General features: G+C 35.8%; 1 pseudogene; it reads left to right on the top strand.

Annotated features, from left to right (window-relative positions):
- Window positions 1–9,499, top strand: part of LOC101567727 — an 11,830-nt pseudogene extending 2,331 nt beyond the window's left edge.
- The last annotated feature ends 787 nt before the right edge of the window (window positions 9,500–10,286 follow it).

Here is a 10,286-nt window from a genome sequence, read left to right as displayed (position 1 = left end):
AGAGAGAGAGAGAGAGAGAGAGAGAGACAGAGACAGAGACAGAGACAGAGACAGAGAGAAAGAAGGAGGAGGAGGAGAAGGAGGAGAAGGAGAAGGAACAGAAGGAGGAGGAGGAGAAGGAGAAGGAGGAGGAAAAGGAGGAGGAGAAGGAGAAGGAATTATCAAAAATACTCAAAAGGGGGATTAGATTAATCTGTAATCTAATGTGTACAGATTACCAGTAGCCTCAAGAGCTGCTCACTGCCAATGTTTTTAAGCTCTTCAGTGGCTAGAGCCTGTAATTCTAAAGTTTTTAGTTAAGGGCCGGGGAGATGGCTCAGTAGAATATGCACTTCCCTGGCAAGCACAAGGATCTGAGTTCAATCCCTGGTTCTGCAAAAAAAAAAGAAAAAAAAAGTTTTTAGTTAAAAACACATTGTGAGTTTAGTTTCTTAATTGTTCTGGCTTAGATCTAAGAATGTCCACCTGAAGCCTTACATGTTCAGAAGTAGGGATTTTGAGAGGCAACTGGATCATCAGTGGTCATGCTTTTTGGATGAATCTGCTGATGAGTTCCTAGCCAACATCCTGTAAGAAGGTGGAACCTGGAGGGAAAGGCAGGTCACTGCGGAGGTACCTAAAAGGGCATGTGTCCCTCTCCACTCTTTCTTTTGCTCCTTGCTTCCTTGTGCCACAGGTGTATGTAGCTTTCCTCCACCATGTGCTTTCTGCCTTGGAGCCGTGTGACCAGGGATAAAAAATGTGAGCAAAGATGGATGGCATGTAATTTAATTTCTTAGGATTTTATATTTGTTTCTATTTTTCATTGAAAGTATTATTACTAGTAATAAAAGGATTACTCCTTTGTATTTATTTACAACCATAATTCCCAAATAATAGTTATAACAATTTTTGCTAAAAATATGATTAAGACAACTAAAGGATTTATAGTTACTTTTGTTCTTTGCATATATCTCAGTAAGGGTATAGGGACATATTTGTTTTAAAAGTGCTCAAAATAAATTTTCTCTCATTAAACAATAAAGTCACTCCACAGTCAGATTCAATAGTTTTTCTTGCTGTAATTGTTTCTATCTTTCAAATTTTATTTAAACCAATAGAAATTATTAGTACAATTACTTAGCTATCTTGTGTATTTCCCCCTCTTTCTTTACAACTTTCACCTGTTCCAGTTGCTTTTTTTGAGCAGTTTATTTTTCTTTCACAATATCCACTGTATTTTATTCACTCTTTATTGAGTTTCTTAGAGTAGGTAGACAATATAATGCTTACAGGTGCAGGTCTGATTTATTTCACTTATGAGTATGGTCTCGACTTATATCCGTTTATGTATGTAAGACTTATGGTTATCTTTCTTTATAAAACTGAGCAACATTCCATTGTATAAAAATACTGCATCTTTTTTATCCATCACTCAGTTGATGGGCATTTGCTTACAAGATTTAGCTGTGACTTGGGGAGAAGACACTCTCTCAGGTTTTCACAGAGAGCACATTGGCCAAGCAATGGCCGTGACTCATCCACATGGCTGCACTGACAAAGGTCCTACAATCTGTGGTACAGGATCTCACGAAAATCCTGAGGGTATTTCACTGACCTTCTCAGACCAAAAAGCTACAACTCTTGTTGCATAGGTCCTGCTTTACCTTGGTCTTAACCATCCAGTAGAAAAGTATGAAGATGAAATATAGGAAATAAAGCCATGCTGTTGTGTTGAGCTGTGGGGGATTCAGGTCAGTAATTTCTGACATTGCCAGTTAAACAGAAGACCAAATGCTATTATGGGCTACTGGACTCTTTTAGAATATTTTGCTGAGTTTACACACCTATAATATTCAATAACGGAACTTAGAAAAAATGGGGTATACCGATGAATGTCCATTTTGTATCTGTGTATTCAAAGTTGTTAGGATAGATACATAGTTGCATTATTTTAATGAATAGAATGATTTGTTCTAATGGTGTTTGTAAATAGGATCACAAGTCCACATCTTGTACAGCAATTAACCACTAAGAAGAATATATGTAGTGTATTATTTGTTGAAACTGTACTTCCGATTTGATTTGAAACTGTCTCATTGCTATCTGTTTATCAATAAAACTTTGAAAAAAATAAAAATAATAAAAATAATAAAAAATTTAAAAAAGAAAAAAAAAAAGATTTAGCTGTGACAAATTGCACCGCTATAAACATGGATACACATATATTGCTGAAGTTAGGTGTTTTCAAATTTTCTCAGAAATACCCAGCAGGGGGATAAGGTAAGTAGAATGGGACTTCTAATCCTAAATTGCTTGAAAGCTCCACGCTAGCTTACACAGTGATTGTACCAGGCTATGCTCCCCCCAACACTGGAGAAGGTACTTTTACCACAACCTCGCCAGCATTTGTTTTTGGTAGATTTCTTGATGATAGCCATTCTTTTTTGAATGAAATAGAATCTCAGTGTTGTTTTAATTTGCATTTCTCAAATGACCACTGCTGTAGAATGTGTCTTCATATATTTATTTTCCATTTATATTTTTTAATCTGAGAAGTGTGTATTCATCTCTGGTGCCCATTTTTGGAGTGGGTCTCTGAATTTAGGGATCCTATTTTTTAAAATTCATTATATATTCCAGATAGAAGTTCTTTGTGTGAGAAACTGCTGGATAACCTTTTTCCCATTTTGAGGGATGCCTTTTAACTCTGTTGGTGATTTATTTTGACGTGCAAAAACTTTCTAATAGGACAAGAACCCAGTAGTTGCTTCTTTGGAATGTTCCCCATGCAGTTTGGGTTTTGCTCATGAAATTTCTGTCTATCCCTATATTTTCAAGATTTCCACCTACTTTTTCTTCCAGTAGATTCAGTGTTTCTATTTTAATATTTAGGTCTTTGATCCATTTGACTTTCGTTTAGTGCGCAGTAATAGACATGAATCTAATTTTAGTCTTTGACACTTTAGCCATTTTTTCCAGCAACATTTATTAAAGAGGCTATCTTTCTTTCAGTGTACATGTTTGACCCCTTTGCCAAAGGTAAGATGGCTCAATTTGTTTGTAGTTGTGTATGCATCTTCTAATCTGTTCCATTAATCCTCAGGTCTGATTTTTTGCCAGTACTATGCTGATTTTATTACAGTAGCTTTGTAGTATAATTTCAAGTCAAGAATTATGAAACCTTCTGCCTCACCTTTGTTGCTCAGAATTGATTTTGCTATTCTAGGTCTCTGTTTCATATGAATTTTAGGAATGTTTTGTCTAGATCTGTGAGGCATCTAACGGCATTTTGATCAGGATTGTATTGAATCTGTGTAAGAGTTTTCGGAGTATGGCCATTTTCATAATGTTGCTTCCTCCTATCCGGAGCAATGAACATCTTTCCACTTTCAGAAATCCTCTTCTATATCTTTTGTTGGAGTACTGTAATTTTCACTATACAAATCTTTTATTTCCTTTGTTAGATTAATTCTTAGATATTTAATTTTGTGGATGCTATTGTGCAAAGTGTGGTTTCCTTAATTTCTCTCTCAGTGAGTTTATTGTTTATATAAACTAGTATCAAGGTCTGTACAGGAATAGTCTATACTTCAGGGATACCTTTTGTATGTAGGAGATTCTTGGTTTGTGTCTGTCCTCAGATCTTACCTTTAAATTAAATGAGTGAGATGTTGGTTTCTGTTTGTTTCAGTCCCTAGACTTTTGGTGTAGTGCTGTGGTAAGGTTATTACCCCAGAGCTTCCAAATGTTGTTACACAAAGGAAAACAACTGATTACAACAGATATGACATCCTAGCTACAGTAGCACAATTAGTAATAAGCACAATTTAGAAACTGACAAACTGTGCTAATTATTGATTTTGTACATTAGACCATAGAAGCAAAATCTATAGTTCTATAACAGATTAGATCATAAATAAGGAGTTTGTATACAACATCTTTCCCCTTATTAGGGTGGATTTACCCTGGGTTCCTCTAGATGAGCTGGTTGCCATGTCCTGGATGCTTTCCACACTGACTGTCCAAACCTCAGTGAAGGAATATGGCAAGGTACCAGGGCTTCTCCAGACTTCTGCTCTCCGGATGGTGAAGGAGTGATGGGGAAGTTCTCCCCTCCTTTGTTATTCACCAAGGTTCCCCAGGCTCCTGAGGTTCACTACTGCTTCCATGATGGTGGAGGTATGGTATGGGATTTCTTCCCACCAGAGCAGCTCATTGAGGCTCCTGAGGCTTACCAAGGTTCACTATGACTCCCCAAAATTTTTAGAAATAAATTATTTTAACTGAAGTACATTAAGGCTATTATCTCCACTCTGACTCTCCTATTTCATATTTGGATTAGGTGTCATTGGAAAGGCAGTAGGAATTTTGGAGACCCAACTGAATGAACACTGGGTGAAGAATATACCACTTCTAGTACGAATGGAGAAGTGTACCATTGCTCTTGTCAGATATGAATTTATTTATTAAACAAGTGAGATAAATGTAATTTAAAATTTAAATAAGAAATATTAAAATGTACAATTAAGCCAATACAAATTATTCAAACATTAAGAAATGAATTAATACAAAACTTCTAAGCTTCTACTAAAAGTAATAACTTATTACAATAAGAGATAAACTAAACTTAAAATGAATTTATGGAAACATTGCTAAATCAATTAATGAAAAAGAGTACACTGCATATTAGAAAAATACATTTTTTTGGTTATTTAAGATGAAATTCAGGCAATGACCAAGCTAACATAAAACAATATACCCCTATTATAAGAATATTGATAAGAAGCCTGCTTAAAAGGTGCCATTAATTTCAGAAGTATTTAAAAATAGTTACTTTGTCGACAGGATATCATGTCTGCATCTTGTACAATGAATAACCACTAAGACAACAATATGTAATGTATTAATTATTGAAACTGTGCTAGTAATTGGTTTTGACTATATCACTGCTATTTGTTTCTCAATAAAATTATTATAAAAAATAAAATAAAATTAGTTACTGTCTTCAAATTTTAAATGTCCTGAATAATATGATTCATATAAAAGAAATTTGGTGAGAGTTATCCAACTTGACACTTTAATAACATTACATGACCTTAACAGTCATGAATTGAAAAGTTGAGAGTTTGCTCAATTGAATAACAAAAATCAATTCTGATCTATTGTGAATTCCTATTCAAAGCAGATTACATGATTAATGCTTTTTAAAACTCAGGCAAAAGAAAATACTTCACAACTCAAAATAGCTCTTTTCATTCTCAAGAGTAATCCTCATAGCAATAACACAAGCACAAGTACTCTCTGAGACAGGCACTATAGGGTAAACAAGGTTGAATGAGAGAAATTGCTGCTGCTGATTTAGCATAATGGGATAATAACAAACAAACAATGTTTGTTGAAAACAAGTGTACTAAAAGAAGAACAGGAACAATTCACAACCTTTGAGAAAGCACTGGTGTTGTTTTTTAAAAAAAATAAGGTAGGTGGGCTGGGGGGATGGTTCAGTGGAGTAAGCACTTCCTGGGCAAGTGCAAGGGCCTGAGTTCAATCCCTGGTTCTGAAAAAAAAAATTAAGGTAGGTGCTAGTGTGATAAAATGGTTTAAGTATGTAGGGGTTGAAGATAAGGCATTCAAGGCAGAGATAATAGTATAACAAAACACAGAATTAAAATATGGCATATTATGTCAAAGAGAAGCAAGAAATTCTGTAAAGCTAGTCTATAAACTGTTCATTGGAGAGACATATTAGAAAAGGAATAGATCAGGATAGGACAGACATGAAAATTTAAGCTCCACTTGGCATTTCTTCAAACAGAACAGTACGTGATTTTGCTTATGATGATTCATTGTGCAGCATAAAGAAGAGATGTGGGCAGAAGGAGACCCGTGGCAGGAAAAGGAACTAAGAGACCTTAACAACAGTTCACATCAGAGCTGATAAAGCTTGACCCATGGATGAGGGTAAACTAGAAGTAAAAGAACACATCTATGATGCACTGTGAGATAGAAACCCATAGAACTGGGAAATAGAGTGATCATTGGAGATGTGGTGGTAATAACTGGTCTTTCAAATATAGATTTAGACTGTTAGGGGTGAAATATACAGTTTAGGCATCCTCTCTGTTCTTCTTCTCCTTTCAAAGTCATACAGAGCAAAACTGCGTTGCTCTTTCCCCCAACAATCTTTTAAAAATTCTAGTATTGATGACCTTGCTTCTCTAAAAAAAAAAAATGATACCAAAAAAAAAAAAAAAAAAAAAAAAAAAAAAACAAATTCAGGAAAAAATGAAGGGTCTTGTAAAACTGATTACATCAGAAAGCTACTGAATACAATGTAGTTATTTGTTGATTTTCATAGAAATTTTGTGCTCCATTTAAGAGTAAATCTCTTGAACTGGAACTTGACTTTCTTTTTTCAATTATTATGCCCTTATTCTGCAATGCATTTATTAAATTGCTTGATTGCAAAAACTCTCATATGATTACAATAACACATTGTCATGTATTGTATAAAAACTCCCAGAATTTCCTTGTCAAAGCTCCACACTAGATTTCCCCCAAGTAGGAAAGTAAAATACTATTTTAAAGAAGCCAGAATAACTTATGGGACAAAGTCATCAACCCAGTGAAATAGTAATGTTCCAACAACAATGATTTAGATGGAGCTGAAATCATACTAGATACCATCAATGAATACATCAATGTGCTAATCCTCATAAACAACATAATTTGAAAAGTAACTCCTACCTTTTAGCAACTTTCTGCCTCTTTGGAATAAGAGGTACAGTCTTTCTATTTGGGGAATTATTAGCTAGACACCATAGTAAGTGACTCAAACTTGACCAAATAAGTTAAGCATTCAAAATCATGTCTGCTGGTTGAAGGAAAGAAAGATTTTGAAAGTTTTTTGCAAGGTCAGTCTGATTCAGACCAGCTATAAAAGAGAAAGAAACACAGAGTAGGACTGCGAACTAGAAGTGATGTGAGTCCAATACACAAAAGAAACTGAACAGATGTTGATTTAGATGACATTTAAATATGAGGAAACAGAAGGACAAAAGATTGACTAGAACAGAAGTACTTTATCATGGACACAATTCTTTGAGCAAAAGAAATGCTACTGAAATTATTGAACAAGAGGGTAAAATAACCCAAGTGGGATTTTTAGGAAGATGGCTGACGAGTATATCCATGAGCACTTGGATACTAGGAAGGTGCTGATTGTCCTTCTGCTGTTGTATATGGTTTCATTTCTAAATTTCTGTGTAAAAATATATGCAATTCTTTTAACATTCCACATGGATTTAAATTTTAGAATATCCATGATTGTTGGAAAATAGCAGTTCCATTTTATGTCTAAGGTATGTGACATTCAGACAGATAGTGATGTTAAGCTTAACTGCCTCTGTTACATGATAATATTATTAAACTACTCTTCTGTATGTTTAATAACTAAAGTTTCTTTGTTTGTGGTTTTGGTTTTTTTGGGGTTTTTTTGTATTTTAGGGAAGGGTCTACAGGGTGCTCAGGGTCTCACTACTAGATCAGACTCATAGTGATCCACCTGTTTACAGCAGCCCAAGAGCTGGGATTAGAGGCATGCACCACCATGCCCAGTCTCAATTGCCCTCTCAGCATGCCCCAGGAGTTGGGCTGGCATGGCAGGTCACAGAATCAAACCTCAGCCCCTGTGCCTGCTTGCAGACACTTTAATCTGTTAACAACTAAAGTTTGCAGATCAAAAATTGGAGAGATAGATGGGCTAAAAAGATAGCCAATATTTTGGCCCTACCCCTTCCAGGTCAGTGAGGACTCAGAATATAAGAGAACCTCTGCTGTGCCATCCTGTAACTAAGTGCTAGCCCAAGTTTTCTGATCAAGGAGATCATGGGGCAACAGAGAAAAGTGATTGACAATGTATAGTGTGCCTAAGGAGAGTCACCGAGAGAAAAAATTCTCTCAGGCTTTCACAGAGAGCAAATTGGTCAAGCAATTGTCATGATTCATCCAGATGACTGACACTGACAAAAGATCTACAAGGTGCTGTTCGTGCTTCCAAGGTAAATCCTGAGGGGATTTGACTGACCTTGTCAGATAAAAAAGTTACATTTTTAATTATATAGGTCTTACTTTAACTTGGTCTTAACCATCCAGGAGAAAAGTGTAACCATGAGGTACAAAAAGTAAAGCTATATTAATATGCTGAGCTATAAAAGGCTCAAGTCACCAACATGGAACAATTGTCAGTTGTGGTGATAACTCACTACTATTATAGACTATTGGACTATATTGGATTATTTTTCTGAATTCAAGTACCTACAATCTTTGGTCTTGCATCCAGTATGAAAAGGTCCTTTAATGACTTCTCCAAATACAGCTTCTCTAACTGCAATGGAACACATCTCTGACACAAAACAAAAAAGGAAGATATAAATAAAAGACCCTTTTGTTGTTAAATATATATATATATATATATATATATATATATACAAACACACACAAGATAGGATAGATAAACAGCTACTTTCGCTTAGTTCATTGAGAAGAAGGGTTTGTATTAATATTGTTTAGACAAGAGATAAAGTCTGTATCTTGTCCTCTGATTAACTAATATGAAGACAACAATATGCAATGTACTAATTATTATAACTTTCCTACTAACCTGTTTTTTTAAATAAAAAGCTACTTTAATAGGGACAGGGACAGCAAAATGATTTGGATGAACATAAAATTGAAATGGAGAAGGCAAAGTCATGCCTTTCAGAAGAAATTCTGTCTCTCTATTAGCAATTAAGACTGTCATGACTACTAGAAATCAAAGAATTAAAAGATTAAGACTAAAGTTCCTGGTCTCTGCTACGACAGTGAGATTTTTCTGAGCCCTTCCTGTGGGGTCAGTAGCCTCCACCTGAGCACCATTGCTCCTTCTAGAAAGCGCAGCAGGTGGGCAGCCAAGACGAATTCATTAGAGTCGGAAACTCACCTCGTTTCTTAAGGACTTCGACCAAGAAGTGCAAGTGCAGGTCAAGAAAATTGAGTCAGATAGGCAGAACCTCCTGAAAGAGGTGGATAACCTGCAACATTGAGATCCTGTGGCTCCCCAAGGCACTGTGCAAGATGAACTGGCTTGAATACTTTGCCCTTGGAGGAAACAAACAGGACCTGGAAAAGACAGCAACAACTGAAGTGGATAGCACAGAAATAAACAAACAGCAGAAGCTATTCAGACACCCCTGAAATCTGCCCCCAAAAAACAGAAGGTAGTACAAGTGGATAAAATGGTAATGGAAGAAGAAAATAAACCTCAGAATTCCTAAACTACAAAAATCAAAAGGTGTCCTCCATCTAAGAAGAGAACCAGTCCATATAAGGAAAAGGAAAAAGGTCAAGCTATGACAACCTCATGACCCCAGCTGTGGACCAGTTGGAGTTGTCTATGGTGAAACCAACTCCAGGCATGACACATGCAACATGTACATCAACTACATGGTCCTATTCCTTTATTTTTTGCAGGTAATTTTTTCTACACACTGGGTTATATGTTGTTTTGTTTTTCATCCAGCATCTTCCAGCCCAACTAGGAGATTCCACTGAGTGAGACTTGGTAGGAAGCAAGCTTATACACACTGAGGCTGGGTGTGGTGGCACATGCCTGTAATCCTAGCACTTGGGAGGCTGAAAACAGGAGAATCACTATGAGCCCAATCTGTGTAGTGAGGCTCTGTAAACCCTGTACAAAAAAAAAAAAAAATCAGCAATAACACACAAAACACATCATATACCCTACTCCATTCTCATTTACTCCTCTTTCTGGGGGAGAGAAGAAGAAGCCTATTTTCTCCTTAAAACTAATAGATGCATATGAAAAAAGGCAAAAATAGCATAAAGTCTTTTGAAATAACTTAAGTGGCCATACAAATGTAGTTATGTGTTCTCAGATTAAACTTCCTGGGTTTGCTTCATTATGACTCACTGTTGCATACCACTTCAGTGACTTCTCTCCAAAATTCATACAAATTCATTCATAGGTAAAAATGTTATACCAATATACCCTCTTACTATAAGTTTCATTCTCTAAATCTCTCCTTCATGTATCACCCCCACACACACACATAAGTCTACTCTTACTTTATATCATTTTAAGGGAAAAGATCATCAGTGGCTCCTCATAGCCTCACTTGCAAAAGTTCTCCCCATTATTGTAGGATTATAAAATGCCAAGCACTTGTTTGAAAATATAGCCTGTTTTCAATAAGGCAACTGAACTAAAAGCAATCAATTCTCTTCCTTTAGTGAGATTTAAA

This window comes from Octodon degus, unplaced genomic scaffold, assembly GCF_000260255.1.
Source record: "Octodon degus isolate 3935 unplaced genomic scaffold, OctDeg1.0 scaffold00030, whole genome shotgun sequence".
NCBI lineage: Eukaryota > Metazoa > Chordata > Mammalia > Rodentia > Octodontidae > Octodon > Octodon degus.
The sequence above is the reverse complement of the archived record's forward strand: the minus strand, read 5'-3'. Positions and strand labels throughout refer to the sequence as shown.